Source organism: Spea bombifrons, chromosome 2 (assembly GCF_027358695.1).
Source record: "Spea bombifrons isolate aSpeBom1 chromosome 2, aSpeBom1.2.pri, whole genome shotgun sequence".
Classification (NCBI taxonomy): domain Eukaryota; kingdom Metazoa; phylum Chordata; class Amphibia; order Anura; family Pelobatidae; genus Spea; species Spea bombifrons.
In genome coordinates, this window is record NC_071088.1 from 140151967 (window position 1) to 140178745 (window position 26779).

Here is a 26779-nt window from a genome sequence, read left to right on the forward strand (position 1 = left end):
GGCCTCTTTCGAGGGCCTTCCTTCTATGCCGACCGTACTAGCTTTCGAGGCAGGCCTACTCTTAACAGGATAGACGCCTCGCGAGGGGCTTAATGTGGCCTATGTTTCATGAGCCTTTCGTGGAAACGTTCTGCGTACCAACATCAAATGGTAGCCAAGTCCTGTTGCCCGGCTCGTGCGTTAAGGTCGCCAAGGGGTAAATGCTCCTTCCCCGGCGCGAGGTCCCGCTGATGGGCGGTGCTACCGCGTGCAAATTTTTGTGCTGCAAAGCGCTCTGGGAATGCTGGATTTTACGAGCGCAGCTTAACACGGGAAGACTTTTCCCTGAAGGGCAACGATGAGGAATTTCCTGTGTGCAGGCACCTTGTCCACGCAGCTGTTCTGCACAGAGCCGAGTGTTGGAGCAGTAACCCCCACCACGACTTTAGCGAGGGGTGTGGAAGTGGCGCCCCCCACCATCTCCTATGGCAACTCATACTTACCTGGCAGGGGAGATACCCTGATCACGAAGGGGGTTCTCCCAGGGTGAGGCTCAGCCATTGCACTCCGGCTGTGCTGACCCCTGCGATTTCCCCAAATGCGGGAAACTCGACTGCATAATTTCTGGTACTGGGGGACTGCGTTCGCGCTTTCCCCTGATCATCCCGGTTTAACGATAGAGCCCGGGGATTATCTCCGGTATCAGCTGGTGGTTCTCCAGGCGTGGCCCTTGCCGCTGCCTCCTAAGGGGGCTGCTCTAGCGCCTTAAGGCGCGCCTCCGTTATGGTTAGGGAAAAGGGTGCCGCCCCAGGCTCTTTGCGGCCTCGTCAGGTGTTGCTCCTGCGTCAGAGACAATATATCTGCATAAGCCCCACCCCTGGGAGGTCTTAAATCTTAAACGTGTGGTCTCATCACTCACGCTTCTCTGGTTGGTTTTTTTTCCTTCTTGCTTTTCCAAAGCGTGCAAAAACGCCATCACAGAGCGTCCTCGGCCAAGCCGCTGATGTTGCCGTTCTGCGCTGCCTCGCAGCCTGCCTTGGATGTAATGTATGTTCAGTGGTTGAATAAACGCAATCTAGCCTACTTCACGCATTGACTTCTAAGAAAAAGCGTTACGAATTGGTTTTTTTTTTGTTTGTTTTCATAAGATTCATGCATTGCAAAGTCTTCTTCTCTTTCGGTGTTGTGCGAATGTCTTAGCTTTAGTTTGTCGCTGCAAGCTATATAGCGATGCCTTTTGGTGGGACGGTGTCCCTCGCAGGGCGGACGTCAAGACTATACTTTCAGGGATCGTTTCTATAGCGCCCGACCGGAGAAACGTGCTCGGAAGTGGTCAGGCTCGGTAACCGTGATGAAGAGCTCACGTGCGTTCCCCTGAGCGCGAAGCGAGTATCAAGCGCCGTGGCTAACGGCTGCCTGTTGCTTCTGATGACTGTTCCTTTCTTCCCGAGGGCAGGTTAGGAGGGGGAACGCGCAAGCTGAGCGGTTACTTCTCGTAGCGACGCGTCGAGCTGTGCTTTCTGCGGATGCGGCCTTAATTGTGTTTGTTGGCCTCTTTCGAGGGCCTTCCTTCTATGCCGACCGTACTAGCTTTCGAGGCAGGCCTACTCTTAACAGGATAGACGCCTCGCGAGGGGCTTAATGTGGCCTATGTTTCATGAGCCTTTCGTGGAAACGTTCTGCGTACCAACATCAAATGGTAGCCAAGTCCTGTTGCCCGGCTCGTGCGTTAAGGTCGCCAAGGGGTAAATGCTCCTTCCCCGGCGCGAGGTCCCGCTGATGGGCGGTGCTACCGCGTGCAAATTTTTGTGCTGCAAAGCGCTCTGGGAATGCTGGATTTTACGAGCGCAGCTTAACACGGGAAGACTTTTCCCTGAAGGGCAACGATGAGGAATTTCCTGTGTGCAGGCACCTTGTCCACGCAGCTGTTCTGCACAGAGCCGAGTGTTGGAGCAGTAACCCCCACCACGACTTTAGCGAGGGGTGTGGAAGTGGCGCCCCCCACCATCTCCTATGGCAACTCATACTTACCTGGCAGGGGAGATACCCTGATCACGAAGGGGGTTCTCCCAGGGTGAGGCTCAGCCATTGCACTCCGGCTGTGCTGACCCCTGCGATTTCCCCAAATGCGGGAAACTCGACTGCATAATTTCTGGTAGTGGGGGACTGCGTTCGCGCTTTCCCCTGATCATCCCGGTTTAACGATAGAGCCCGGGGATTATCTCTGGTATCAGCTGGTGGTTCTCCAGGCGTGGCCCTTGCCGCTGCCTCCTAAGGGGGCTGCTCTAGCGCCTTAAGGCGCGCCTCCGTTATGGTTAGGGAAAAGGGTGCCGCCCCAGGCTCTTTGCGGCCTCGTCAGGTGTTGCTCCTGCGTCAGAGACAATGTATCTGCATAAGCCCCACCCCTGGGAGGTCTTAAATCTTAAACGTGTGGTCTCATCACTCACGCTTCTCTGGTTGGTTTTTTTTCCTTCTTGCTTTTCCAAAGCGTGCAAAAACGCCATCACAGAGCGTCCTCGGCCAAGCCGCTGATGTTGCCGTTCTGCGCTGCCTCGCAGCCTGCCTTGGATGTAATGTATGTTCAGTGGTTGAATAAACGCAATCTAGCCTACTTCACGCATTGACTTCTAAGAAAAAGCGTTACGAATTGGTTTTTTTTTTGTTTGTTTTCATAAGATTCATGCATTGCAAAGTCTTCTTCTCTTTCGGTGTTGTGCGAATGTCTTAGCTTTAGTTTGTCGCTGCAAGCTATATAGCGATGCCTTTTGGTGGGACGGTGTCCCTCGCAGGGCGGACGTCAAGACTATACTTTCAGGGATCGTTTCTATAGCGCCCGACCGGAGAAACGTGCTCGGAAGTGGTCAGGCTCGGTAACCGTGATGAAGAGCTCACGTGCGTTCCCCTGAGCGCGAAGCGAGTATCAAGCGCCGTGGCTAACGGCTGCCTGTTGCTTTTGATGACTGTTCCTTTCTTCCCGAGGGCAGGTTAGGAGGGGGAACGCGCAAGCTGAGCGGTTACTTCTCGTAGCGACGCGTCGAGCTGTGCTTTCTGCGGATGCGGCCTTAATTGTGTTTGTTGGCCTCTTTCGAGGGCCTTCCTTCTATGCCGACCGTACTAGCTTTCGAGGCAGGCCTACTCTTAACAGGATAGACGCCTCGCGAGGGGCTTAATGTGGCCTATGTTTCATGAGCCTTTCGTGGAAACGTTCTGCGTACCAACATCAAATGGTAGCCAAGTCCTGTTGCCCGGCTCGTGCGTTAAGGTCGCCAAGGGGTAAATGCTCCTTCCCCGGCGCGAGGTCCCGCTGATGGGCGGTGCTACCGCGTGCAAATTTTTGTGCTGCAAAGCGCTCTGGGAATGCTGGATTTTACGAGCGCAGCTTAACACGGGAAGACTTTTCCCTGAAGGGCAACGATGAGGAATTTCCTGTGTGCAGGCACCTTGTCCACGCAGCTGTTCTGCACAGAGCCGAGTGTTGGAGCAGTAACCCCCACCACGACTTTAGCGAGGGGTGTGGAAGTGGCGCCCCCCACCATCTCCTATGGCAACTCATACTTACCTGGCAGGGGAGATACCCTGATCACGAAGGGGGTTTTCCCAGGGTGAGGCTCAGCCATTGCACTCCGGCTGTGCTGACCCCTGCGATTTCCCCAAATGCGGGAAACTCGACTGCATAATTTCTGGTAGTGGGGGACTGCGTTCGCGCTTACCCCTGATCATCCCGGTTTAACGATAGAGCCCGGGGATTATCTTCGGTATCAGCTGGTGGTTCTCCAGGCGTGGCCCTTGCCGCTGCCTCCTAAGGGGGCTGCTCTAGCGCCTTAAGGCGCGCCTCCGTTATGGTTAGGGAAAAGGGTGCCGCCCCAGGCTCTTTGCGGCCTCGTCAGGTGTTGCTCCTGCGTCAGAGACAATATATCTGCATAAGCCCCACCCCTGGGAGGTCTTAAATCTTAAACGTGTGGTCTCATCACTCACGCTTCTCTGGTTGGTTTTTTTTCCTTCTTGCTTTTCCAAAGCGTGCAAAAACGCCATCACAGAGCGTCCTCGGCCAAGCCGCTGATGTTGCCGTTCTGTGCTGCCTCGCAGCCTGCCTTGGATGTAATGTATGTTCAGTGGTTGAATAAACGCAATCTAGCCTACTTCACGCATTGACCTCTAAGAAAAAGCGTTACGAATTGGTTTTTTTTTTGTTTGTTTTCATAAGATTCATGCATTGCAAAGTCTTCTTCTCTTTCGGTGTTGTGCGAATGTCTTAGCTTTAGTTTGTCGCTGCAAGCTATATAGCGATGCCTTTTGGTGGGACGGTGTCCCTCGCAGGGCGGACGTCAAGACTATACTTTCAGGGATCGTTTCTATAGCGCCCGACCGGAGAAACGTGCTCGGAAGTGGTCAGGCTCGGTAACCGTGATGAAGAGCTCATGTGCGTTCCCCTGAGCGCGAAGCGAGTATCAAGCGCCGTGGCTAACGGCTGCCTGTTGCTTCTGATGACTGTTCCTTTCTTCCCGAGGGCAGGTTAGGAGGGGGAACGCGCAAGCTGAGCGGTTACTTCTCGTAGCGACGCGTCGAGCTGTGCTTTCTGCGGATGCGGCCTTAATTGTGTTTGTTGGCCTCTTTCGAGGGCCTTCCTTCTATGCCGACCGTACTAGCTTTCGAGGCAGGCCTACTCTTAACAGGATAGACGCCTCGCGAGGGGCTTAATGTGGCCTATGTTTCATGAGCCTTTCGTGGAAACGTTCTGCGTACCAACATCAAATGGTAGCCAAGTCCTGTTGCCCGGCTCGTGCGTTAAGGTCGCCAAGGGGTAAATGCTCCTTCCCCGGCGCGAGGTCCCGCTGATGGGCGGTGCTACCGCGTGCAAATTTTTGTGCTGCAAAGCGCTCTGGGAATGCTGGATTTTACGAGCGCAGCTTAACACGGGAAGACTTTTCCCTGAAGGGCAACGATGAGGAATTTCCTGTGTGCAGGCACATTGTCCACGCAGCTGTTCTGCACAGAGCCGAGTGTTGGAGCAGTAACCCCCACCACGACTTTAGCGAGGGGTGTGGAAGTGGCGCCCCCCACCATCTCCTATGGCAACTCATACTTACCTGGCAGGGGAGATACCCTGATCACGAAGGGGGTTCTCCCAGGATGAGGCTCAGCCATTGCACTCCGGCTGTGCTGACCCCTGCGATTTCCCCAAATGCGGGAAACTCGACTGCATAATTTCTGGTAGTGGGGGACTGCGTTCGCGCTTTCCCCTGATCATCCCGGTTTAACGATAGAGCCCGGGGATTATCTCCGGTATCAGCTGGTGGTTCTCCAGGCGGGGCCCTTGCCGCTGCCTCCTAAGGGGGCTGCTCTAGCGCCTTAAGGCGCGCCTCCGTTATGGTTAGGGAAAAGGGTGCCGCCCCAGGCTCTTTGCGGCCTCGTCAGGTGTTGCTCCTGCGTCAGAGACAATGTATCTGCATAAGCCCCACCCCTGGGAGGTCTTAAATCTTAAACGTGTGGTCTCATCACTCACGCTTCTCTGGTTGGTTTTTTTTCCTTCTTGCTTTTCCAAAGCGTGCAAAAACGCCATCACAGAGCGTCCTCGGCCAAGCCGCTGATGTTGCCGTTCTGCGCTGCCTCGCAGCCTGCCTTGGATGTAATGTATGTTCAGTGGTTGAATAAACGCAATCTAGCCTACTTCACGCATTGACTTCTAAGAAAAAGCGTTACGAATTGGTTTTTTTTTTGTTTGTTTTCATAAGATTCATGCATTGCAAAGTCTTCTTCTCTTTCGGTGTTGTGCGAATGTCTTAGCTTTAGTTTGTCGCTGCAAGCTATATAGCGATGCCTTTTGGTGGGACGGTGTCCCTCGCAGGGCGGACGTCAAGACTATACTTTCAGGGATCGTTTCTATAGCGCCCGACCGGAGAAACGTGCTCGGAAGTGGTCAGGCTCGGTAACCGTGATGAAGAGCTCACGTGCGTTCCCCTGAGCGCGAAGCGAGTATCAAGCGCCGTGGCTAACGGCTGCCTGTTGCTTTTGATGACTGTTCCTTTCTTCCCGAGGGCAGGTTAGGAGGGGGAACGCGCAAGCTGAGCGGTTACTTCTCGTAGCGACGCGTCGAGCTGTGCTTTCTGCGGATGCGGCCTTAATTGTGTTTGTTGGCCTCTTTCGAGGGCCTTCCTTCTATGCCGACCGTACTAGCTTTCGAGGCAGGCCTACTCTTAACAGGATAGACGCCTCGCGAGGGGCTTAATGTGGCCTATGTTTCATGAGCCTTTCGTGGAAACGTTCTGCGTACCAACATCAAATGGTAGCCAAGTCCTGTTGCCCGGCTCGTGCGTTAAGGTCGCCAAGGGGTAAATGCTCCTTCCCCGGCGCGAGGTCCCGCTGATGGGCGGTGCTACCGCGTGCAAATTTTTGTGCTGCAAAGCGCTCTGGGAATGCTGGATTTTACGAGCGCAGCTTAACACGGGAAGACTTTTCCCTGAAGGGCAACGATGAGGAATTTCCTGTGTGCAGGCACCTTGTCCACGCAGCTGTTCTGCACAGAGCCGAGTGTTGGAGCAGTAACCCCCACCACGACTTTAGCGAGGGGTGTGGAAGTGGCGCCCCCCACCATCTCCTATGGCAACTCATACTTACCTGGCAGGGGAGATACCCTGATCAGGAAGGGGGTTCTCCCAGGGTGAGGCTCAGCCATTGCACTCCGGCTGTGCTGACCCCTGCGATTTCCCCAAATGCGGGAAACTCGACTGCATAATTTCTGGTAGTGGGGGACTGCGTTCGCGCTTTCCCCTGATCATCCCGGTTTAACGATAGAGCCCGGGGATTATCTCCGGTATCAGCTGGTGGTTCTCCAGGCGTGGCCCTTGCCGCTGCCTCCTAAGGGGGCTGCTCTAGCGCCTTAAGGCGCGCCTCCGTTATGGTTAGGGAAAAGGGTGCTGCCCCAGGCTCTTTGCGGCCTCGTCAGGTGTTGCTCCTGCGTCAGAGACAATGTATCTGCATAAGCCCCACCCCTGGGAGGTCTTAAATCTTAAACGTGTGGTCTCATCACTCACGCTTCTCTGGTTGGTTTTTTTTCCTTCTTGCTTTTCCAAAGCGTGCAAAAACGCCATCACAGAGCGTCCTCGGCCAAGCCGCTGATGTTGCCGTTCTGCGCTGCCTCGCAGCCTGCCTTGGATGTAATGTATGTTCAGTGGTTGAATAAACGCAATCTAGCCTACTTCACGCATTGACCTCTAAGAAAAAGCGTTACGAATTGGTTTTTTTTTTGTCTGTTTTCATAAGATTCATGCATTGCAAAGTCTTCTTCTCTTTCGGTGTTGTGCGAATGTCTTAGCTTTAGTTTGTCGCTGCAAGCTATATAGCGATGCCTTTTGGTGGGACGGTGTCCCTCGCAGGGCGGACGTCAAGACTATACTTTCAGGGATCGTTTCTATAGCGCCCGACCGGAGAAACGTGCTCGGAAGTGGTCAGGCTCGGTAACCGTGATGAAGAGCTCACGTGCGTTCCCCTGAGCGCGAAGCGAGTATCAAGCGCCGTGGCTAACGGCTGCCTGTTGCTTTTGATGACTGTTCCTTTCTTCCCGAGGGCAGGTTAGGAGGGGGAACGCGCAAGCTGAGCGGTTACTTCTCGTAGCGACGCGTCGAGCTGTGCTTTCTGCGGATGCGGCCTTAATTGTGTTTGTTGGCCTCTTTCGAGGGCCTTCCTTCTATGCCGACCGTACTAGCTTTCGAGGCAGGCCTACTCTTAACAGGATAGACGCCTCGCGAGGGGCTTAATGTGGCCTATGTTTCATGAGCCTTTCGTGGAAACGTTCTGCGTACCAACATCAAATGGTAGCCAAGTCCTGTTGCCCGGCTCGTGCGTTAAGGTCGCCAAGGGGTAAATGCTCCTTCCCCGGCGCGAGGTCCCGCTGATGGGCGGTGCTACCGCGTGCAAATTTTTGTGCTGCAAAGCGCTCTGGGAATGCTGGATTTTACGAGCGCAGCTTAACACGGGAAGACTTTTCCCTGAAGGGCAACGATGAGGAATTTCCTGTGTGCAGGCACCTTGTCCACGCAGCTGTTCTGCACAGAGCCGAGTGTTGGAGCAGTAACCCCCACCACGACTTTAGCGAGGGGTGTGGAAGTGGCGCCCCCCACCATCTCCTATGGCAACTCATACTTACCTGGCAGGGGAGATACCCTGATCACGAAGGGGGTTCTCCCAGGATGAGGCTCAGCCATTGCACTCCGGCTGTGCTGACCCCTGCGATTTCCCCAAATGCGGGAAACTCGACTGCATAATTTCTGGTAGTGGGGGACTGCGTTCGCGCTTTCCCCTGACCATCCCGGTTTAACGATAGAGCCCGGGGATTATCTCCGGTATCAGCTGGTGGTTCTCCAGGCGTGGCCCTTGCCGCTGCCTCCTAAGGGGGCTGCTCTAGCGCCTTAAGGCGCGCCTCCGTTATGGTTAGGGAAAAGGGTGCCGCCCCAGGCTCTTTGCGGCCTCGTCAGGTGTTGCTCCTGCGTCAGAGACAATGTATCTGCATAAGCCCCACCCCTGGGAGGTCTTAAATCTTAAACGTGTGGTCTCATCACTCACGCTTCTCTGGTTGGTTTTTTTTCCTTCTTGCTTTTCCAAAGCGTGCAAAAACGCCATCACAGAGCGTCCTCGGCCAAGCCGCTGATGTTGCCGTTCTGCGCTGCCTCGCAGCCTGCCTTTGATGTAATGTATGTTCAGTGGTTGAATAAACGCAATCTAGCCTACTTCACGCATTGACTTCTAAGAAAAAGCGTTACGAATTGGTTTTTTTTTTGTTTGTTTTCATAAGATTCATGCATTGCAAAGTCTTCTTCTCTTTCGGTGTTGTGCGAATGTCTTAGCTTTAGTTTGTCGCTGCAAGCTATATAGCGATGCCTTTTGGTGGGACGGTGTCCCTCGCAGGGCGGACGTCAAGACTATACTTTCAGGGATCGTTTCTATAGCGCCCGACCGGAGAAACGTGCTCGGAAGTGGTCAGGCTCGGTAACCGTGATGAAGAGCTCACGTGCGTTCCCCTGAGCGCGAAGCGAGTATCAAGCGCCGTGGCTAACGGCTGCCTGTTGCTTTTGATGACTGTTCCTTTCTTCCCGAGGGCAGGTTAGGAGGGGGAACGCGCAAGCTGAGCGGTTACTTCTCGTAGCGACGCGTCGAGCTGTGCTTTCTGCGGATGCGGCCTTAATTGTGTTTGTTGGCCTCTTTCGAGGGCCTTCCTTCTATGCCGACCGTACTAGCTTTCGAGGCAGGCCTACTCTTAACAGGATAGACGCCTCGCGAGGGGCTTAATGTGGCCTATGTTTCATGAGCCTTTCGTGGAAACGTTCTGCGTACCAACATCAAATGGTAGCCAAGTCCTGTTGCCCGGCTCGTGCGTTAAGGTCGCCAAGGGGTAAATGCTCCTTCCCCGGCGCGAGGTCCCGCTGATGGGCGGTGCTACCGCGTGCAAATTTTTGTGCTGCAAAGCGCTCTGGGAATGCTGGATTTTACGAGCGCAGCTTAACACGGGAAGACTTTTCCCTGAAGGGCAACGATGAGGAATTTCCTGTGTGCAGGCACCTTGTCCACGCAGCTGTTCTGCACAGAGCCGAGTGTTGGAGCAGTAACCCCCACCACGACTTTAGCGAGGGGTGTGGAAGTGGCGACCCCCACCATCTCCTATGGCAACTCATACTTACCTGGCAGGGGAGATACCCTGATCACGAAGGGGGTTCTCCCAGGGTGAGGCTCAGCCATTGCACTCCGGCTGTGCTGACCCCTGCGATTTCCCCAAATGCGGGAAACTCGACTGCATAATTTCTGGTAGTGGGGGACTGCGTTCGCGCTTTCCCCTGATCATCCCGGTTTAACGATAGAGCCCGGGGATTATCTCCGGTATCAGCTGGTGGTTCTCCAGGCGTGGCCCTTGCCGCTGCCTCCTAAGGGGGCTGCTCTAGCGCCTTAAGGCGCGCCTCCGTTATGGTTAGGGAAAAGGGTGCCGCCCCAGGCTCTTTGCGGCCTCGTCAGGTGTTGCTCCTGCGTCAGAGACAATATATCTGCATAAGCCCCACCCCTGGGAGGTCTTAAATCTTAAACGTGTGGTCTCATCACTCACGCTTCTCTGGTTGGTTTTTTTTCCTTCTTGCTTTTCCAAAGCGTGCAAAAACGCCATCACAGAGCGTCCTCGGCCAAGCCGCTGATGTTGCCGTTCTGCGCTGCCTCGCAGCCTGCCTTGGATGTAATGTATGTTCAGTGGTTGAATAAACGCAATCTAGCCTACTTCACGCATTGACCTCTAAGAAAAAGCGTTACGAATTGGTTTTTTTTTTGTTTGTTTTCATAAGATTCATGCATTGCAAAGTCTTCTTCTCTTTCGGTGTTGTGCGAATGTCTTAGCTTTAGTTTGTCGCTGCAAGCTATATAGCGATGCCTTTTGGTGGGACGGTGTCCCTCGCAGGGCGGACGTCAAGACTATACTTTCAGGGATCGTTTCTATAGCGCCCGACCGGAGAAACGTGCTCGGAAGTGGTCAGGCTCGGTAACCGTGATGAAGAGCTCACGTGCGTTCCCCTGAGCGTGAAGCGAGTATCAAGCGCCGTGGCTAACGGCTGCCTGTTGCTTCTGATGACTGTTCCTTTCTTCCCGAGGGCAGGTTAGGAGGGGGAACGCGCAAGCTGAGCGGTTACTTCTCGTAGCGACGCGTCGAGCTGTGCTTTCTGCGGATGCGGCCTTAATTGTGTTTGTTGGCCTCTTTCGAGGGCCTTCCTTCTATGCCGACCGTACTAGCTTTCGAGGCAGGCCTACTCTTAACAGGATAGACGCCTCGCGAGGGGCTTAATGTGGCCTATGTTTCATGAGCCTTTCGTGGAAACGTTCTGCGTACCAACATCAAATGGTAGCCAAGTCCTGTTGCCCGGCTCGTGCGTTAAGGTCGCCAAGGGGTAAATGCTCCTTCCCCGGCGCGAGGTCCCGCTGATGGGCGGTGCTACCGCGTGCAAATTTTTGTGCTGCAAAGCGCTCTGGGAATGCTGGATTTTACGAGCGCAGCTTAACACGGGAAGACTTTTCCCTGAAGGGCAACGATGAGGAATTTCCTGTGTGCAGGCACCTTGTCCACGCAGCTGTTCTGCACAGAGCCGAGTGTTGGAGCAGTAACCCCCACCACGACTTTAGCGAGGGGTGTGGAAGTGGCGCCCCCCACCATCTCCTATGGCAACTCATACTTACCTGGCAGGGGAGATACCCTGATCACGAAGGGGGTTCTCCCAGGGTGAGGCTCAGCCATTGCACTCCGGCTGTGCTGACCCCTGCGATTTCCCCAAATGCGGGAAACTCGACTGCATAATTTCTGGTAGTGGGGGACTGCGTTCGCGCTTTCCCCTGATCATCCCGGTTTAACGATAGAGCCCGGGGATTATCTCCGGTATCAGCTGGTGGTTCTCCAGGCGTGGCCCTTGCCGCTGCCTCCTAAGGGGGCTGCTCTAGCGCCTTAAGGCGCGCCTCCGTTATGGTTAGGGAAAAGGGTGCCGCCCCAGGCTCTTTGCGGCCTCGTCAGGTGTTGCTCCTGCGTCAGAGACAATATATCTGCATAAGCCCCACCCCTGGGAGGTCTTAAATCTTAAACGTGTGGTCTCATCACTCACGCTTCTCTGGTTGGTTTTTTTTCCTTCTTGCTTTTCCAAAGCGTGCAAAAACGCCATCACAGAGCGTCCTCGGCCAAGCCGCTGATGTTGCCGTTCTGCGCTGCCTCGCAGCCTGCCTTGGATGTAATGTATGTTCAGTGGTTGAATAAACGCAATCTAGCCTACTTCACGCATTGACTTCTAAGAAAAAGCGTTACGAATTGTTTTTTTTTTTGTTTGTTTTCATAAGATTCATGCATTGCAAAGTCTTCTTCTCTTTCGGTGTTGTGCGAATGTCTTAGCTTTAGTTTGTCGCTGCAAGCTATATAGCGATGCCTTTTGGTGGGACGGTGTCCCTCGCAGGGCGGACGTCAAGACTATACTTTCAGGGATCGTTTCTATGGCGCCCGACCGGAGAAACGTGCTCGGAAGTGGTCAGGCTCGGTAACCGTGATGAAGAGCTCACGTGCGTTCCCCTGAGCGCGAAGCGAGTATCAAGCGCCGTGGCTAACGGCTGCCTGTTGCTTTTGATGACTGTTCCTTTCTTCCCGAGGGCAGGTTAGGAGGGGGAACGCGCAAGCTGAGCGGTTACTTCTCGTAGCGACGCGTCGAGCTGTGCTTTCTGCGGATGCGGCCTTAATTGTGTTTGTTGGCCTCTTTCGAGGGCCTTCCTTCTATGCCGACCGTACTAGCTTTCGAGGCAGGCCTACTCTTAACAGGATAGACGCCTCGCGAGGGGCTTAATGTGGCCTATGTTTCATGAGCCTTTCGTGGAAACGTTCTGCGTACCAACATCAAATGGTAGCCAAGTCCTGTTGCCCGGCTCGTGCGTTAAGGTCGCCAAGGGGTAAATGCTCCTTCCCCGGCGCGAGGTCCCGCTGATGGGCGGTGCTACCGCGTGCAAATTTTTGTGCTGCAAAGCGCTCTGGGAATGCTGGATTTTACGAGCGCAGCTTAACACGGGAAGACTTTTCCCTGAAGGGCAACGATGAGGAATTTCCTGTGTGCAGGCACCTTGTCCACGCAGCTGTTCTGCACAGAGCCGAGTGTTGGAGCAGTAACCCCCACCACGACTTTAGCGAGGGGTGTGGAAGTGGCGCCCCCCATCATCTCCTATGGCAACTCATACTTACCTGGCAGGGGAGATACCCTGATCACGAAGGGGGTTCTCCCAGGGTGAGGCTCAGCCATTGCACTCCGGCTGTGCTGACCCCTGCGATTTCCCCAAATGCGGGAAACTCGACTGCATAATTTCTGGTAGTGGGGGACTGCGTTTGCGCTTTCCCCTGATCATCCCGGTTTAACGATAGAGCCCGGGGATTATCTCCGGTATCAGCTGGTGGTTCTCCAGGCGTGGCCCTTGCCGCTGCCTCCTAAGGGGGCTGCTCTAGCGCCTTAAGGCGCGCCTCCGTTATGGTTAGGGAAAAGGGTGCCGCCCCAGGCTCTTTGCGGCCTCGTCAGGTGTTGCTCCTGCGTCAGAGACAATATATCTGCATAAGCCCCACCCCTGGGAGGTCTTAAATCTTAAACGTGTGGTCTCATCACTCACGCTTCTCTGGTTGGTTTTTTTTCCTTCTTGCTTTTCCAAAGCATGCAAAAACGCCATCACAGAGCGTCCTCGGCCAAGCCGCTGATGTTGCCGTTCTGCGCTGCCTCGCAGCCTGCCTTGGATGTAATGTATGTTCAGTGGTTGAATAAACGCAATCTAGCCTACTTCACGCATTGACCTCTAAGAAAAAGCGTTACGAATTGGTTTTTTTTTTGTTTGTTTTCATAAGATTCATGCATTGCAAAGTCTTCTTCTCTTTCGGTGTTGTGCGAATGTCTTAGCTTTAGTTTGTCGCTGCAAGCTATATAGCGATGCCTTTTGGTGGGACGGTGTCCCTCGCAGGGCGGACGTCAAGACTATACTTTCAGGGATCGTTTCTATAGCGCCCGACCGGAGAAACGTGCTCGGAAGTGGTCAGGCTCGGTAACCGTGATGAAGAGCTCACGTGCGTTCCCCTGAGCGCGAAGCGAGTATCAAGCGCCGTGGCTAACGGCTGCCTGTTGCTTCTGATGACTGTTCCTTTCTTCCCGAGGGCAGGTTAGGAGGGGGAACGCGCAAGCTGAGCGGTTACTTCTCGTAGCGACGCGTCGAGCTGTGCTTTCTGCGGATGCGGCCTTAATTGTGTTTGTTGGCCTCTTTCGAGGGCCTTCCTTCTATGCCGACCGTACTAGCTTTCGAGGCAGGCCTACTCTTAACAGGATAGACGCCTCGCGAGGGGCTTAATGTGGCCTATGTTTCATGAGCCTTTCGTGGAAACGTTCTGCGTACCAACATCAAATGGTAGCCAAGTCCTGTTGCCCGGCTCGTGCGTTAAGGTCGCCAAGGGGTAAATGCTCCTTCCCCGGCGCGAGGTCCCGCTGATGGGCGGTGCTACCGCGTGCAAATTTTTGTGCTGCAAAGCGCTCTGGGAATGCTGGATTTTACGAGCGCAGCTTAACACGGGAAGACTTTTCCCTGAAGGGCAACGATGAGGAATTTCCTGTGTGCAGGCACCTTGTCCACGCAGCTGTTCTGCACAGAGCCGAGTGTTGGAGCAGTAACCCCCACCACGACTTTAAAGAGGGGTGTGGAAGTGGCGCCCCCCACCATCTCCTATGGCAACTCATACTTACCTGGCAGGGGAGATACCCTGATCACGAAGGGGGTTCTCCCAGGGTGAGGCTCAGCCATTGCACTCCGGCTGTGCTGACCCCTGCGATTTCCCCAAATGCGGGAAACTCGACTGCATAATTTCTGGTAGTGGGGGACTGCGTTCGCGCTTTCCCCTGATCATCCCGGTTTAACGATTGAGCCCGGGGATTATCTCCGGTATCAGCTGGTGGTTCTCCAGGCGTGGCCCTTGCCGCTGCCTCCTAAGGGGGCTGCTCTAGCGCCTTAAGGCGCGCCTCCGTTATGGTTAGGGAAAAGGGTGCCGCCCCAGGCTCTTTGCGGCCTCGTCAGGTGTTGCTCCTGCGTCAGAGACAATATATCTGCATAAGCCCCACCCCTGGGAGGTCTTAAATCTTAAACGTGTGGTCTCATCACTCACGCTTCTCTGGTTGGTTTTTTTTCCTTCTTGCTTTTCCAAAGCGTGCAAAAACGCCATCACAGAGCGTCCTCGGCCAAGCCGCTGATGTTGCCGTTCTGCGCTGCCTCGCAGCCTGCCTTGGATGTAATGTATGTTCAGTGGTTGAATAAACGCAATCTAGCCTACTTCACGCATTGACCTCTAAGAAAAAGCGTTACGAATTGGTTTTTTTTTTGTTTGTTTTCATAAGATTCATGCATTGCAAAGTCTTCTTCTCTTTCGGTGTTGTGCGAATGTCTTAGCTTTAGTTTGTCGCTGCAAGCTATATAGCGATGCCTTTTGGTGGGACGGTGTCCCTCGCAGGGCGGACGTCAAGACTATACTTTCAGGGATCGTTTCTATAGCGCCCGACCGGAGAAACGTGCTCGGAAGTGGTCAGGCTCGGTAACCGTGATGAAGAGCTCACGTGCGTTCCCCTGAGCGCGAAGCGAGTATCAAGCGCCGTGGCTAACGGCTGCCTGTTGCTTCTGATGACTGTTCCTTTCTTCCCGAGGGCAGGTTAGGAGGGGGAACGCGCAAGCTGAGCGGTTACTTCTCGTAGCGACGCGTCGAGCTGTGCTTTCTGCGGATGCGGCCTTAATTGTGTTTGTTGGCCTCTTTCGAGGGCCTTCCTTCTATGCCGACCGTACTAGCTTTCGAGGCAGGCCTACTCTTAACAGGATAGACGCCTCGCGAGGGGCTTAATGTGGCCTATGTTTCATGAGCCTTTCGTGGAAACGTTCTGCGTACCAACATCAAATGGTAGCCAAGTCCTGTTGCCCGGCTCGTGCGTTAAGGTCGCCAAGGGGTAAATGCTCCTTCCCCGGCGCGAGGTCCCGCTGATGGGCGGTGCTACCGCGTGCAAATTTTTGTGCTGCAAAGCGCTCTGGGAATGCTGGATTTTACGAGCGCAGCTTAACACGGGAAGACTTTTCCCTGAAGGGCAACGATGAGGAATTTCCTGTGTGCAGGCACCTTGTCCACGCAGCTGTTCTGCACAGAGCCGAGTGTTGGAGCAGTAACCCCCACCACGACTTTAGCGAGGGGTGTGGAAGTGGCGCCCCCCACCATCTCCTATGGCAACTCATACTTACCTGGCAGGGGAGATACCCTGATCACGAAGGGGGTTCTCCCAGGGTGAGGCTCAGCCATTGCACTCCGGCTGTGCTGACCCCTGCGATTTCCCCAAATGCGGGAAACTCGACTGCATAATTTCTGGTAGTGGGGGACTGCGTTCGCGCTTTCCCCTGATCATCCCGGTTTAACGATAGAGCCCGGGGATTATCTCCGGTATCAGCTGGTGGTTCTCCAGGCGTGGCCCTTGCCGCTGCCTCCTAAGGGGGCTGCTCTAGCGCCTTAAGGCGCGCCTCCGTTATGGTTAGGGAAAAGGGTGCCGCCCCAGGCTCTTTGCGGCCTCGTCAGGTGTTGCTCCTGCGTCAGAGACAATGTATCTGCATAAGCCCCACCCCTGGGAGGTCTTAAATCTTAAACGTGTGGTCTCATCACTCACGCTTCTCTGGTTGGTTTTTTTTCCTTCTTGCTTTTCCAAAGCGTGCAAAAACGCCATCACAGAGCGTCCTCGGCCAAGCCGCTGATGTTGCCGTTCTGCGCTGCCTCGCAGCCTGCCTTGGATGTAATGTATGTTCAGTGGTTGAATAAACGCAATCTAGCCTACTTCACGCATTGACCTCTAAGAAAAAGCGTTACGAATTGGTTTTTTTTTTGTTTGTTTTCATAAGATTCATGCATTGCAAAGTCTTCTTCTCTTTCGGTGTTGTGCGAATGTCTTAGCTTTAGTTTGTCGCTGCAAGCTATATAGCGATGCCTTTTGGTGGGACGGTGTCCCTCGCAGGGCGGACGTCAAGACTATACTTTCAGGGATCGTTTCTATAGCGCCCGACCGGAGAAACGTGCTCGGAAGTGGTCAGGCTCGGTAACCGTGATGAAGAGCTCACGTGCGTTCCCCTGAGCGCGAAGCGAGTATCAAGCGCCGTGGCTAACGGCTGCCTGTTGCTTTTGATGACTGTTCCTTTCTTCCCGAGGGCAGGTTAGGAGGGGGAACGCGCAAGCTGAGCGGTTACTTCTCGTAGCGACGCGTCGAGCTGTGCTTTCTGCGGATGCGGCCTTAATTGTGTTTGTTGGCCTCTTTCGAGGGCCTTCCTTCTATGCCGACCGTACTAGCTTTCGAGGCAGGCCTACTCTTAACAGGATAGACGCCTCGCGAGGGGCTTAATGTGGCCTATGTTTCATGAGCCTTTCGTGGAAACGTTCTGCGTACCAACATCAAATGGTAGCCAAGTCCTGTTGCCCGGCTCGTGCGTTAAGGTCGCCAAGGGGTAAATGCTCCTTCCCCGGCGCGAGGTCCCGCTGATGGGCGGTGCTACCGCGTGCAAATTTTTGTGCTGCAAAGCGCTCTGGGAATGCTGGATTTTACGAGCGCAGCTTAACACGGGAAGACTTTTCCCTGAAGGGCAACGATGAGGAATTTCCTGTGTGCAGGCACCTTGTCCACGCAGCTGTTCTGCACAGAGCCGAGTGTTGGAGCAGTAACCCCCACCACGACTTTAGCGAGGGGTGTGGAAGTGGCGCCCCCCACCATCTCCTATGGCAACTCATACTTACCTGGCAGGGGAGATACCCTGATCACGAAGGGGGTTCTCCCAGGGTGAGGCTCAGCCATTGCACTCCGGCTGTGCTGACCCCTGCGATTTCCCCAAATGCGGGAAACTCGACTGCATAATTTCTGGTAGTGGGGGACTGCGTTCGCGCTTTCCCCTGATCATCCCGGTTTAACGATAGAGCCCGGGGATTATCTCCGGTATCAGCTGGTGGTTCTCCAGGCGTGGCCCTTGCCGCTGCCTCCTAAGGGGGCTGCTCTAGCGCCTTAAGGCGCGCCTCCGTTATGGTTAGGGAAAAGGGTGCCGCCCCAGGCTCTTTGCGGCCTCGTCAGGTGTTGCTCCTGCGTCAGAGACAATATATCTGCATAAGCCCCACCCCTGGGAGGTCTTAAATCTTAAACGTGTGGTCTCATCACTCACGCTTCTCTGGTTGGTTTTTTTTCCTTCTTGCTTTTCCAAAGCATGCAAAAACGCCATCACAGAGCGTCCTCGGCCAAGCCGCTGATGTTGCCGTTCTGCGCTGCCTCGCAGCCTGCCTTGGATGTAATGTATGTTCAGTGGTTGAATAAACGCAATCTAGCCTACTTCACGCATTGACTTCTAAGAAAAAGCGTTACGAATTGGTTTTTTTTTTGTTTGTTTTCATAAGATTCATGCATTGCAAAGTCTTCTTCTCTTTCGGTGTTGTGCGAATGTCTTAGCTTTCGTTTGTCGCTGCAAGCTATATAGCGATGCCTTTTGGTGGGACGGTGTCCCTCGCAGGGCGGACGTCAAGACTATACTTTCAGGGATCGTTTCTATAGCGCCCGACCGGAGAAACGTGCTCGGAAGTGGTCAGGCTCGGTAACCGTGATGAAGAGCTCACGTGCGTTCCCCTGAGCGCGAAGCGAGTATCAAGCGCCGTGGCTAACGGCTGCCTGTTGCTTCTGATGACTGTTCCTTTCTTCCCGAGGGCAGGTTAGGAGGGGGAACGCGCAAGCTGAGCGGTTACTTCTCGTAGCGACGCGTCGAGCTGTGCTTTCTGCGGATGCGGCCTTAATTGTGTTTGTTGGCCTCTTTCGAGGGCCTTCCTTCTATGCCGACCGTACTAGCTTTCGAGGCAGGCCTACTCTTAACAGGATAGACGCCTCGCGAGGGGCTTAATGTGGCCTATGTTTCATGAGCCTTTCGTGGAAACGTTCTGCGTACCAACATCAAATGGTAGCCAAGTCCTGTTGCCCGGCTCGTGCGTTAAGGTCGCCAAGGGGTAAATGCTCCTTCCCCGGCGCGAGGTCCCGCTGATGGGCGGTGCTACCGCGTGCAAATGTTTGTGCTGCAAAGCGCTCTGGGAATGCTGGATTTTACGAGCGCAGCTTAACACGGGAAGACTTTTCCCTGAAGGGCAACGATGAGGAATTTCCTGTGTGCAGGCACCTTGTCCACGCAGCTGTTCTGCACAGAGCCGAGTGTTGGAGCAGTAACCCCCACCACGACTTTAGCGAGGGGTGTGGAAGTGGCGCCCCCCACCATCTCCTATGGCAACTCATACTTACCTGGCAGGGGAGATACCCTGATCACGAAGGGGGTTCTCCCAGGGTGAGGCTCAGCCATTGCACTCCGGCTGTGCTGACCCCTGCGATTTCCCCAAATGCGGGAAACTCGACTGCATAATTTCTGGTAGTGGGGGACTGCGTTCGCGCTTTCCCCTGATCATCCCGGTTTAACGATAGAGCCCGGGGATTATCTCCGGTATCAGCTGGTGGTTCTCCAGGCGTGGCCCTTGCCGCTGCCTCCTAAGGGGGCTGCTCTAGCGCCTTAAGGCGCGCCTCCGTTATGGTTAGGGAAAAGGGTGCCGCCCCAGGCTCTTTGCGGCCTCGTCAGGTGTTGCTCCTGCGTCAGAGACAATATATCTGCATAAGCCCCACCCCTGGGAGGTCTTAAATCTTAAACGTGTGGTCTCATCACTCACGCTTCTCTGGTTGGTTTTTTTTCCTTCTTGCTTTTCCAAAGCGTGCAAAAACGCCATCACAGAGCGTCCTCGGCCAAGCCGCTGATGTTGCCGTTCTGCGCTGCCTCGCAGCCTGCCTTGGATGTAATGTATGTTCAGTGGTTGAATAAACGCAATCTAGCCTACTTCACGCATTGACTTCTAAGAAAAAGCGTTACGAATTGTTTTTTTTTTTTGTTTGTTTTCATAAGATTCATGCATTGCAAAGTCTTCTTCTCTTTCGGTGTTGTGCGAATGTCTTAGCTTTAGTTTGTCGCTGCAAGCTATATAGCGATGCCTTTTGGTGGGACGGTGTCCCTCGCAGGGCGGACGTCAAGACTATACTTTCAGGGATCGTTTCTATAGCGCCCGACCGGAGAAACGTGCTCGGAAGTGGTCAGGCTCGGTAACCGTGATGAAGAGCTCACGTGCGTTCCCCTGAGCGCGAAGCGAGTATCAAGCGCCGTGGCTAACGGCTGCCTGTTGCTTCTGATGACTGTTCCTTTCTTCCCGAGGGCAGGTTAGGAGGGGGAACGCGCAAGCTGAGCGGTTACTTCTCGTAGCGACGCGTCGAGCTGTGCTTTCTGCGGATGCGGCCTTAATTGTGTTTGTTGGCCTCTTTCGAGGGCCTTCCTTCTATGCCGACCGTACTAGCTTTCGAGGCAGGCCTACTCTTAACAGGATAGACGCCTCGCGAGGGGCTTAATGTGGCCTATGTTTCATGAGCCTTTCGTGGAAACGTTCTGCGTACCAACATCAAATGGTAGCCAAGTCCTGTTGCCCGGCTCGTGCGTTAAGGTCGCCAAGGGGTAAATGCTCCTTCCCCGGCGCGAGGTCCCGCTGATGGGCGGTGCTACCGCGTGCAAATTTTTGTGCTGCAAAGCGCTCTGGGAATGCTGGATTTTACGAGCGCAGCTTAACACGGGAAGACTTTTCCCTGAAGGGCAGCGATGAGGAATTTCCTGTGTGCAGGCACCTTGTCCACGCAGCTGTTCTGCACAGAGCCGAGTGTTGGAGCAGTAACCCCCACCACGACTTTAGCGAGGGGTGTGGAAGTGGCGCCCCCCACCATCTCCTATGGCAACTCATACTTACCTGGCAGGGGAGATACCCTGATCACGAAGGGGGTTCTCCCAGGGTGAGGCTCAGCCATTGCACTCCGGCTGTGCTGACCCCTGCGATTTCCCCAAATGCGGGAAACTCGACTGCATAATTTCTGGTAGTGGGGGACTGCGTTCGCGCTTTCCCCTGATCATCCCGGTTTAACGATAGAGCCTGGGGATTATCTCCGGTATCAGCTGGTGGTTCTCCAGGCGTGGCCCTTGCCGCTGCCTCCTAAGGGGGCTGCTCTAGCGCTTTAAGGCGCGCCTCCGTTATGGTTAGGGAAAAGGGTGCCGCCCCAGGCTCTTTGCGGCCTCGTCAGGTGTTGCTCCTGCGTCAGAGACAATATATCTGCATAAGCCCCACCCCTGGGAGGTCTTAAATCTTAAACGTGTGGTCTCATCACTCACGCTTCTCTGGTTGGTTTTTTTTCCTTCTTGCTTTTCCAAAGCGTGCAAAAACGCCATCACAGAGCGTCCTCGGCCAAGCCGCTGATGTTGCCGTTCTGCGCTGCCTCGCAGCCTGCCTTGGATGTAATGTATGTTCAGTGGTTGAATAAACGCAATCTAGCCTACTTCACGCATTGACCTCTAAGAAAAAGCGTTACGAATTGGTTTTTTTTTTGTTTGTTTTCATAAGATTCATGCATTGCAAAGTCTTCTTCTCTTTCGGTGTTGTGCGAATGTCTTAGCTTTAGTTTGTCGCTGCAAGCTATATAGCGATGCCTTTTGGTGGGACGGTGTCCCTCGCAGGGCGGACGTCAAGACTATACTTTCAGGGATCGTTTCTATAGCGCCCGACCGGAGAAACGTGCTCGGAAGTGGTCAGGCTCGGTAACCGTGATGAAGAGCTCACGTGCGTTCCCCTGAGCGCGAAGCGAGTATCAAGCGCCGTGGCTAACGGCTGCCTGTTGCTTTTGATGACTGTTCCTTTCTTCCCGAGGGCAGGTTAGGAGGGGGAACGCGCAAGCTGAGCGGTTACTTCTCGTAGCGACGCGTCGAGCTGTGCTTTCTGCGGATGCGGCCTTAATTGTGTTTGTTGGCCTCTTTCGAGGGCCTTCCTTCTATGCCGACCGTACTAGCTTTCGAGGCAGGCCTACTCTTAACAGGATAGACGCCTCGCGAGGGGCTTAATGTGGCCTATGTTTCATGAGCCTTTCGTGGAAACGTTCTGCGTACCAACATCAAATGGTAGCCAAGTCCTGTTGCCCGGCTCGTGCGTTAAGGTCGCCAAGGGGTAAATGCTCCTTCCCCGGCGCGAGGTCCCGCTGATGGGCGGTGCTACCGCGTGCAAATTTTTGTGCTGCAAAGCGCTCTGGGAATGCTGGATTTTACGAGCGCAGCTTAACACGGGAAGACTTTTCCCTGAAGGGCAACGATGAGGAATTTCCTGTGTGCAGGCACCTTGTCCACGCAGCTGTTCTGCACAGAGCCGAGTGTTGGAGCAGTAACCCCCACCACGACTTTAGCGAGGGGTGTGGAAGTGGCGCCCCCCACCATCTCCTATGGCAACTCATACTTACCTGGCAGGGGAGATACCCTGATCACGAAGGGGGTTCTCCCAGGGTGAGGCTCAGCCATTGCACTCCGGCTGTGCTGACCCCTGCGATTTCCCCAAATGCGGGAAACTCGACTGCATAATTTCTGGTAGTGGGGGACTGCGTTCGCGCTTTCCCCTGATCATCCCGGTTTAACGATAGAGCCCGGGGATTATCTCCGGTATCAGCTGGTGGTTCTCCAGGCGTGGCCCTTGCCGCTGCCTCCTAAGGGGGCTGCTCTAGCGCCTTAAGGCGCGCCTCCGTTATGGTTAGGGAAAAGGGTGCCGCCCCAGGCTCTTTGCGGCCTCGTCAGGTGTTGCTCCTGCGTCAGAGACAATATATCTGCATAAGCCCCACCCCTGGGAGGTCTTAAATCTTAAACGTGTGGTCTCATCACTCACGCTTCTCTGGTTGGTTTTTTTTCCTTCTTGCTTTTCCAAAGCGTGCAAAAACGCCATCACAGAGCGTCCTCGGCCAAGCCGCTGATGTTGCCGTTCTGCGCTGCCTCGCAGCCTGCCTTGGATGTAATGTATGTTCAGTGGTTGAATAAACGCAATCTAGCCTACTTCACGCATTGACCTCTAAGAAAAAGCGTTACGAATTGGTTTTTTTTTTGTTTGTTTTCATAAGATTCATGCATTGCAAAGTCTTCTTCTCTTTCGGTGTTGTGCGAATGTCTTAGCTTTAGTTTGTCGCTGCAAGCTATATAGCGATGCCTTTTGGTGGGACGGTGTCCCTCGCAGGGCGGACGTCAAGACTATACTTTCAGGGATCGTTTCTATAGCGCCCGACCGGAGAAACGTGCTCGGAAGTGGTCAGGCTCGGTAACCGTGATGAAGAGCTCACGTGCGTTCCCCTGAGCGTGAAGCGAGTATCAAGCGCCGTGGCTAACGGCTGCCTGTTGCTTCTGATGACTGTTCCTTTCTTCCCGAGGGCAGGTTAGGGGGGGGAACGCGCAAGCTGAGCGGTTACTTCTCGTAGCGACGCGTCGAGCTGTGCTTTCTGCGGATGCGGCCTTAATTGTGTTTGTTGGCCTCTTTCGAGGGCCTTCCTTCTATGCCGACCGTACTAGCTTTCGAGGCAGGCCTACTCTTAACAGGATAGACGCCTCGCGAGGGGCTTAATGTGGCCTATGTTTCATGAGCCTTTCGTGGAAACGTTCTGCGTACCAACATCAAATGGTAGCCAAGTCCTGTTGCCCGGCTCGTGCGTTAAGGTCGCCAAGGGGTAAATGCTCCTTCCCCGGCGCGAGGTCCCGCTGATGGGCGGTGCTACCGCGTGCAAATTTTTGTGCTGCAAAGCGCTCTGGGAATGCTGGATTTTACGAGCGCAGCTTAACACGGGAAGACTTTTCCCTGAAGGGCAACGATGAGGAATTTCCTGTGTGCAGGCACCTTGTCCACGCAGCTGTTCTGCACAGAGCCGAGTGTTGGAGCAGTAACCCCCACCACGACTTTAGCGAGGGGTGTGGAAGTGGCGCCCCCCACCATCTCCTATGGCAACTCATACTTACCTGGCAGGGGAGATACCCTGATCACGAAGGGGGTTCTCCCAGGGTGAGGCTCAGCCATTGCACTCCGGCTGTGCTGACCCCTGCGATTTCCCCAAATGCGGGAAACTCGACTGCATAATTTCTGGTAGTGGGGGACTGCGTTCGCGCTTTCCCCTGATCATCCCGGTTTAACGATAGAGCCCGGGGATTATCTCCGGTATCAGCTGGTGGTTCTCCAGGCGTGGCCCTTGCCGCTGCCTCCTAAGGGGGCTGCTCTAGCGCCTTAAGGCGCGCCTCTGTTATGGTTAGGGAAAAGGGTGCCGCCCCAGGCTCTTTGCGGCCTCGTCAGGTGTTGCTCCTGCGTCAGAGACAATATATCTGCATAAGCCCCACCCCTGGGAGCTCTTAAATCTTAAACGTGTGGTCTCATCACTCACGCTTCTCTGGTTGGTTTTTTTTCCTTCCTGTTTTTCCAAAGCGTGCAAAAACGCCATCACAGAGCGTCCTCGGCCAAGCCGCTGATGTTGCCGTTCTGCGCTGCCTCGCAGCCTGCCTTGGATGTAATGTATGTTCAGTGGTTGAATAAACGCAATCTAGCCTACTTCACGCATTGACTTCTAAGAAAAAGCGTTACGAATTGGTTTTTTTTTTGTTTGTTTTCATAAGATTCATGCATTGCAAAGTCTTCTTCTCTTTCGGTGTTGTGCGAATGTCTTAGCTTTAGTTTGTCGCTGCAAGCTATATAGCGATGCCTTTTGGTGGGACGGTGTCCCTCGCAGGGCGGACGTCAAGACTATACTTTCAGGGATCGTTTCTATAGCGCCCGACCGGAGAAACGTGCTCGGAAGTGGTCAGGCTCGGTAACCGTGATGAAGAGCTCACGTGCGTTCCCCTGAGCGCGAAGCGAGTATCAAGCGCCGTGGCTAACGGCTGCCTGTTGCTTCTGATGACTGTTCCTTTCTTCCCGAGGGCAGGTTAGGAGGGGGAACGCGCAAGCTGAGCGGTTACTTCTCGTAGCGACGCGTCGAGCTGTGCTTTCTGCGGATGCGGCCTTAATTGTGTTTGTTGGCCTCTTTCGAGGGCCTTCCTTCTATGCCGACCGTACTAGCTTTCGAGGCAGGCCTACTCTTAACAGGATAGACGCCTCGCGAGGGGCTTAATGTGGCCTATGTTTCATGAGCCTTTCGTGGAAACGTTCTGCGTACCAACATCAAATGGTAGCCAAGTCCTGTTGCCCGGCTCGTGCGTTAAGGTCGCCAAGGGGTAAATGCTCCTTCCCCGGCGCGAGGTCCCGCTGATGGGCGGTGCTACCGCGTGCAAATTTTTGTGCTGCAAAGCGCTCTGGGAATGCTGGATTTTACGAGCGCAGCTTAACACGGGAAGACTTTTCCCTGAAGGGCAACGATGAGGAATTTCCTGTGTGCAGGCACCTTGTCCACGCAGCTGTTCTGCACAGAGCCGAGTGTTGGAGCAGTAACCCCCACCACGACTTTAGCGAGGGGTGTGGAAGTGGCGCCCCCCACCATCTCCTATGGCAACTCATACTTACCTGGCAGGGGAGATACCCTGATCACGAAGGGGGTTCTCCCAGGGTGAGGCTCAGCCATTGCACTCCGGCTGTGCTGACCCCTGCGATTTCCCCAAATGCGGGAAACTCGACTGCATAATTTCTGGTAGTGGGGGACTGCGTTCGCGCTTTCCCCTGATCATCCCGGTTTAACGATAGAGCCCGGGGATTATCTCCGGTATCAGCTGGTGGTTCTCCAGGCGTGGCCCTTGCCGCTGCCTCCTAAGGGGGCTGCTCTAGCGCCTTAAGGCGCGCCTCTGTTATGGTTAGGGAAAAGGGTGCCGCCCCAGGCTCTTTGCGGCCTCGTCAGGTGTTGCTCCTGCGTCAGAGACAATATATCTGCATAAGCCCCACCCCTGGGAGCTCTTAAATCTTAAACGTGTGGTCTCATCACTCACGCTTCTCTGGTTGGTTTTTTTTCCTTCCTGTTTTTCCAAAGCGTGCAAAAACGCCATCACAGAGCGTCCTCGGCCAAGCCGCTGATGTTGCCGTTCTGCGCTGCCTCGCAGCCTGCCTTGGATGTAATGTATGTTCAGTGGTTGAATAAACGCAATCTAGCCTACTTCACGCATTGACTTCTAAGAAAAAGCGTTACGAATTGGTTTTTTTTTTGTTTGTTTTCATAAGATTCATGCATTGCAAAGTCTTCTTCTCTTTCGGTGTTGTGCGAATGTCTTAGCTTTAGTTTGTCGCTGCAAGCTATATAGCGATGCCTTTTGGTGGGACGGTGTCCCTCGCAGGGCGGACGTCAAGACTATACTTTCAGGGATCGTTTCTATAGCGCCCGACCGGAGAAACGTGCTCGGAAGTGGTCAGGCTCGGTAACCGTGATGAAGAGCTCACGTGCGTTCCCCTGAGCGCGAAGCGAGTATCAAGCGCCGTGGCTAACGGCTGCCTGTTGCTTCTGATGACTGTTCCTTTCTTCCCGAGGGCAGGTTAGGAGGGGGAACGCGCAAGCTGAGCGGTTACTTCTCGTAGCGACGCGTCGAGCTGTGCTTTCTGCGGATGCGGCCTTAATTGTGTTTGTTGGCCTCTTTCGAGGGCCTTCCTTCTATGCCGACCGTACTAGCTTTCGAGGCAGGCCTACTCTTAACAGGATAGACGCCTCGCGAGGGGCTTAATGTGGCCTATGTTTCATGAGCCTTTCGTGGAAACGTTCTGCGTACCAACATCAAATGGTAGCCAAGTCCTGTTGCCCGGCTCGTGCGTTAAGGTCGCCAAGGGGTAAATGCTCCTTCCCCGGCGCGAGGTCCCGCTGATGGGCGGTGCTACCGCGTGCAAATTTTTGTGCTGCAAAGCGCTCTGGGAATGCTGGATTTTACGAGCGCAGCTTAACACGGGAAGACTTTTCCCTGAAGGGCAACGATGAGGAATTTCCTGTGTGCAGGCACCTTGTCCACGCAGCTGTTCTGCACAGAGCCGAGTGTTGGAGCAGTAACCCCCACCACGACTTTAGCGAGGGGTGTGGAAGTGGCGCCCCCCACCATCTCCTATGGCAACTCATACTTACCTGGCAGGGGAGATACCCTGATCCCGAAGGGGGTTCTCCCAGGTTGAGGCTTAGCCATTGCACTCCGGCTGTGCTGACCCCTGCGATTTCCCCAAATGCGGGAAACTCGACTGCATAATTTCTGGTAGTGGGGGACTGCGTTCGCGCTTTCCCCTGATCATCCCGGTTTAATGATAGAGCCCGGGGATTATCTCCGGTATCAGCTGGTGGTTCTCCAGGCGTGGCCCTTGCCGCTGCCTCCTAAGGGGGCTGCTCTAGCGCCTTAAGGCGCGCCTCCGTTATGGTTAGGGAAAAGGGTGCCGCCCCAGGCTCTTTGCGGC

The 26779-nt window shown here is 54.4% G+C and overlaps 35 non-coding genes across 35 annotated transcripts; all 35 read left to right on the forward strand.

Annotated features, from left to right (window-relative positions):
- The first annotated feature begins 474 nt into the window (after window positions 1-474).
- LOC128481045 (U1 spliceosomal RNA) lies at window positions 475-638 on the forward strand. The gene has a single exon (XR_008350819.1). It is a non-coding gene; the product is annotated as a U1 spliceosomal RNA (small nuclear RNA).
- Window positions 639-1250: 612 nt separating this feature from the next.
- LOC128475584 (small nucleolar RNA U3) lies at window positions 1251-1466 on the forward strand. The gene has a single exon (XR_008346638.1). It is a non-coding gene; the product is annotated as a small nucleolar RNA U3 (small nucleolar RNA).
- Window positions 1467-2002: 536 nt separating this feature from the next.
- LOC128480913 (U1 spliceosomal RNA) lies at window positions 2003-2166 on the forward strand. Its single transcript, XR_008350694.1, has one exon. It is a non-coding gene; the product is annotated as a U1 spliceosomal RNA (small nuclear RNA).
- Window positions 2167-2778: 612 nt separating this feature from the next.
- LOC128475444 (small nucleolar RNA U3) lies at window positions 2779-2994 on the forward strand. Its single transcript, XR_008346504.1, has one exon. It is a non-coding gene; the product is annotated as a small nucleolar RNA U3 (small nucleolar RNA).
- Window positions 2995-3530: 536 nt separating this feature from the next.
- LOC128481046 (U1 spliceosomal RNA) lies at window positions 3531-3694 on the forward strand. The gene has a single exon (XR_008350820.1). It is a non-coding gene; the product is annotated as a U1 spliceosomal RNA (small nuclear RNA).
- Window positions 3695-4306: 612 nt separating this feature from the next.
- Window positions 4307-4522, forward strand: LOC128475509 (small nucleolar RNA U3). Its single transcript, XR_008346566.1, has one exon. It is a non-coding gene; the product is annotated as a small nucleolar RNA U3 (small nucleolar RNA).
- Window positions 4523-5058: 536 nt separating this feature from the next.
- On the forward strand, window positions 5059-5222 carry LOC128481049 (U1 spliceosomal RNA). The gene has a single exon (XR_008350823.1). It is a non-coding gene; the product is annotated as a U1 spliceosomal RNA (small nuclear RNA).
- Window positions 5223-5834: 612 nt separating this feature from the next.
- LOC128475445 (small nucleolar RNA U3) lies at window positions 5835-6050 on the forward strand. The gene has a single exon (XR_008346505.1). It is a non-coding gene; the product is annotated as a small nucleolar RNA U3 (small nucleolar RNA).
- Window positions 6051-6586: 536 nt separating this feature from the next.
- LOC128480965 (U1 spliceosomal RNA) lies at window positions 6587-6750 on the forward strand. Its single transcript, XR_008350744.1, has one exon. It is a non-coding gene; the product is annotated as a U1 spliceosomal RNA (small nuclear RNA).
- A 612-nt stretch (window positions 6751-7362) lies between these two features.
- On the forward strand, window positions 7363-7578 carry LOC128475446 (small nucleolar RNA U3). Its single transcript, XR_008346506.1, has one exon. It is a non-coding gene; the product is annotated as a small nucleolar RNA U3 (small nucleolar RNA).
- Window positions 7579-8114: 536 nt separating this feature from the next.
- On the forward strand, window positions 8115-8278 carry LOC128481050 (U1 spliceosomal RNA). Its single transcript, XR_008350824.1, has one exon. It is a non-coding gene; the product is annotated as a U1 spliceosomal RNA (small nuclear RNA).
- Window positions 8279-8890: 612 nt separating this feature from the next.
- On the forward strand, window positions 8891-9106 carry LOC128475447 (small nucleolar RNA U3). The gene has a single exon (XR_008346507.1). It is a non-coding gene; the product is annotated as a small nucleolar RNA U3 (small nucleolar RNA).
- A 536-nt stretch (window positions 9107-9642) lies between these two features.
- LOC128480914 (U1 spliceosomal RNA) lies at window positions 9643-9806 on the forward strand. The gene has a single exon (XR_008350695.1). It is a non-coding gene; the product is annotated as a U1 spliceosomal RNA (small nuclear RNA).
- Window positions 9807-10418: 612 nt separating this feature from the next.
- LOC128475492 (small nucleolar RNA U3) lies at window positions 10419-10634 on the forward strand. The gene has a single exon (XR_008346550.1). It is a non-coding gene; the product is annotated as a small nucleolar RNA U3 (small nucleolar RNA).
- Window positions 10635-11170: 536 nt separating this feature from the next.
- LOC128480915 (U1 spliceosomal RNA) lies at window positions 11171-11334 on the forward strand. The gene has a single exon (XR_008350696.1). It is a non-coding gene; the product is annotated as a U1 spliceosomal RNA (small nuclear RNA).
- A 612-nt stretch (window positions 11335-11946) lies between these two features.
- LOC128475656 (small nucleolar RNA U3) lies at window positions 11947-12162 on the forward strand. The gene has a single exon (XR_008346706.1). It is a non-coding gene; the product is annotated as a small nucleolar RNA U3 (small nucleolar RNA).
- A 536-nt stretch (window positions 12163-12698) lies between these two features.
- LOC128480968 (U1 spliceosomal RNA) lies at window positions 12699-12862 on the forward strand. The gene has a single exon (XR_008350747.1). It is a non-coding gene; the product is annotated as a U1 spliceosomal RNA (small nuclear RNA).
- Window positions 12863-13474: 612 nt separating this feature from the next.
- LOC128475586 (small nucleolar RNA U3) lies at window positions 13475-13690 on the forward strand. Its single transcript, XR_008346639.1, has one exon. It is a non-coding gene; the product is annotated as a small nucleolar RNA U3 (small nucleolar RNA).
- Window positions 13691-14226: 536 nt separating this feature from the next.
- LOC128480916 (U1 spliceosomal RNA) lies at window positions 14227-14390 on the forward strand. The gene has a single exon (XR_008350697.1). It is a non-coding gene; the product is annotated as a U1 spliceosomal RNA (small nuclear RNA).
- Window positions 14391-15002: 612 nt separating this feature from the next.
- On the forward strand, window positions 15003-15218 carry LOC128475587 (small nucleolar RNA U3). Its single transcript, XR_008346640.1, has one exon. It is a non-coding gene; the product is annotated as a small nucleolar RNA U3 (small nucleolar RNA).
- Window positions 15219-15754: 536 nt separating this feature from the next.
- LOC128480917 (U1 spliceosomal RNA) lies at window positions 15755-15918 on the forward strand. Its single transcript, XR_008350698.1, has one exon. It is a non-coding gene; the product is annotated as a U1 spliceosomal RNA (small nuclear RNA).
- A 612-nt stretch (window positions 15919-16530) lies between these two features.
- LOC128475449 (small nucleolar RNA U3) lies at window positions 16531-16746 on the forward strand. Its single transcript, XR_008346509.1, has one exon. It is a non-coding gene; the product is annotated as a small nucleolar RNA U3 (small nucleolar RNA).
- Window positions 16747-17282: 536 nt separating this feature from the next.
- Window positions 17283-17446, forward strand: LOC128480918 (U1 spliceosomal RNA). Its single transcript, XR_008350699.1, has one exon. It is a non-coding gene; the product is annotated as a U1 spliceosomal RNA (small nuclear RNA).
- A 612-nt stretch (window positions 17447-18058) lies between these two features.
- LOC128475588 (small nucleolar RNA U3) lies at window positions 18059-18274 on the forward strand. Its single transcript, XR_008346641.1, has one exon. It is a non-coding gene; the product is annotated as a small nucleolar RNA U3 (small nucleolar RNA).
- Window positions 18275-18810: 536 nt separating this feature from the next.
- LOC128480920 (U1 spliceosomal RNA) lies at window positions 18811-18974 on the forward strand. Its single transcript, XR_008350701.1, has one exon. It is a non-coding gene; the product is annotated as a U1 spliceosomal RNA (small nuclear RNA).
- A 613-nt stretch (window positions 18975-19587) lies between these two features.
- On the forward strand, window positions 19588-19803 carry LOC128475590 (small nucleolar RNA U3). Its single transcript, XR_008346643.1, has one exon. It is a non-coding gene; the product is annotated as a small nucleolar RNA U3 (small nucleolar RNA).
- Window positions 19804-20339: 536 nt separating this feature from the next.
- Window positions 20340-20503, forward strand: LOC128480921 (U1 spliceosomal RNA). Its single transcript, XR_008350702.1, has one exon. It is a non-coding gene; the product is annotated as a U1 spliceosomal RNA (small nuclear RNA).
- A 612-nt stretch (window positions 20504-21115) lies between these two features.
- Window positions 21116-21331, forward strand: LOC128475450 (small nucleolar RNA U3). Its single transcript, XR_008346510.1, has one exon. It is a non-coding gene; the product is annotated as a small nucleolar RNA U3 (small nucleolar RNA).
- Window positions 21332-21867: 536 nt separating this feature from the next.
- LOC128480922 (U1 spliceosomal RNA) lies at window positions 21868-22031 on the forward strand. The gene has a single exon (XR_008350703.1). It is a non-coding gene; the product is annotated as a U1 spliceosomal RNA (small nuclear RNA).
- Window positions 22032-22643: 612 nt separating this feature from the next.
- Window positions 22644-22859, forward strand: LOC128475478 (small nucleolar RNA U3). Its single transcript, XR_008346537.1, has one exon. It is a non-coding gene; the product is annotated as a small nucleolar RNA U3 (small nucleolar RNA).
- Window positions 22860-23395: 536 nt separating this feature from the next.
- On the forward strand, window positions 23396-23559 carry LOC128480923 (U1 spliceosomal RNA). The gene has a single exon (XR_008350704.1). It is a non-coding gene; the product is annotated as a U1 spliceosomal RNA (small nuclear RNA).
- Window positions 23560-24171: 612 nt separating this feature from the next.
- On the forward strand, window positions 24172-24387 carry LOC128475591 (small nucleolar RNA U3). The gene has a single exon (XR_008346644.1). It is a non-coding gene; the product is annotated as a small nucleolar RNA U3 (small nucleolar RNA).
- A 536-nt stretch (window positions 24388-24923) lies between these two features.
- Window positions 24924-25087, forward strand: LOC128480924 (U1 spliceosomal RNA). The gene has a single exon (XR_008350705.1). It is a non-coding gene; the product is annotated as a U1 spliceosomal RNA (small nuclear RNA).
- Window positions 25088-25699: 612 nt separating this feature from the next.
- Window positions 25700-25915, forward strand: LOC128475592 (small nucleolar RNA U3). Its single transcript, XR_008346645.1, has one exon. It is a non-coding gene; the product is annotated as a small nucleolar RNA U3 (small nucleolar RNA).
- Window positions 25916-26451: 536 nt separating this feature from the next.
- Window positions 26452-26615, forward strand: LOC128481119 (U1 spliceosomal RNA). The gene has a single exon (XR_008350890.1). It is a non-coding gene; the product is annotated as a U1 spliceosomal RNA (small nuclear RNA).
- The last annotated feature ends 164 nt before the right edge of the window (window positions 26616-26779 follow it).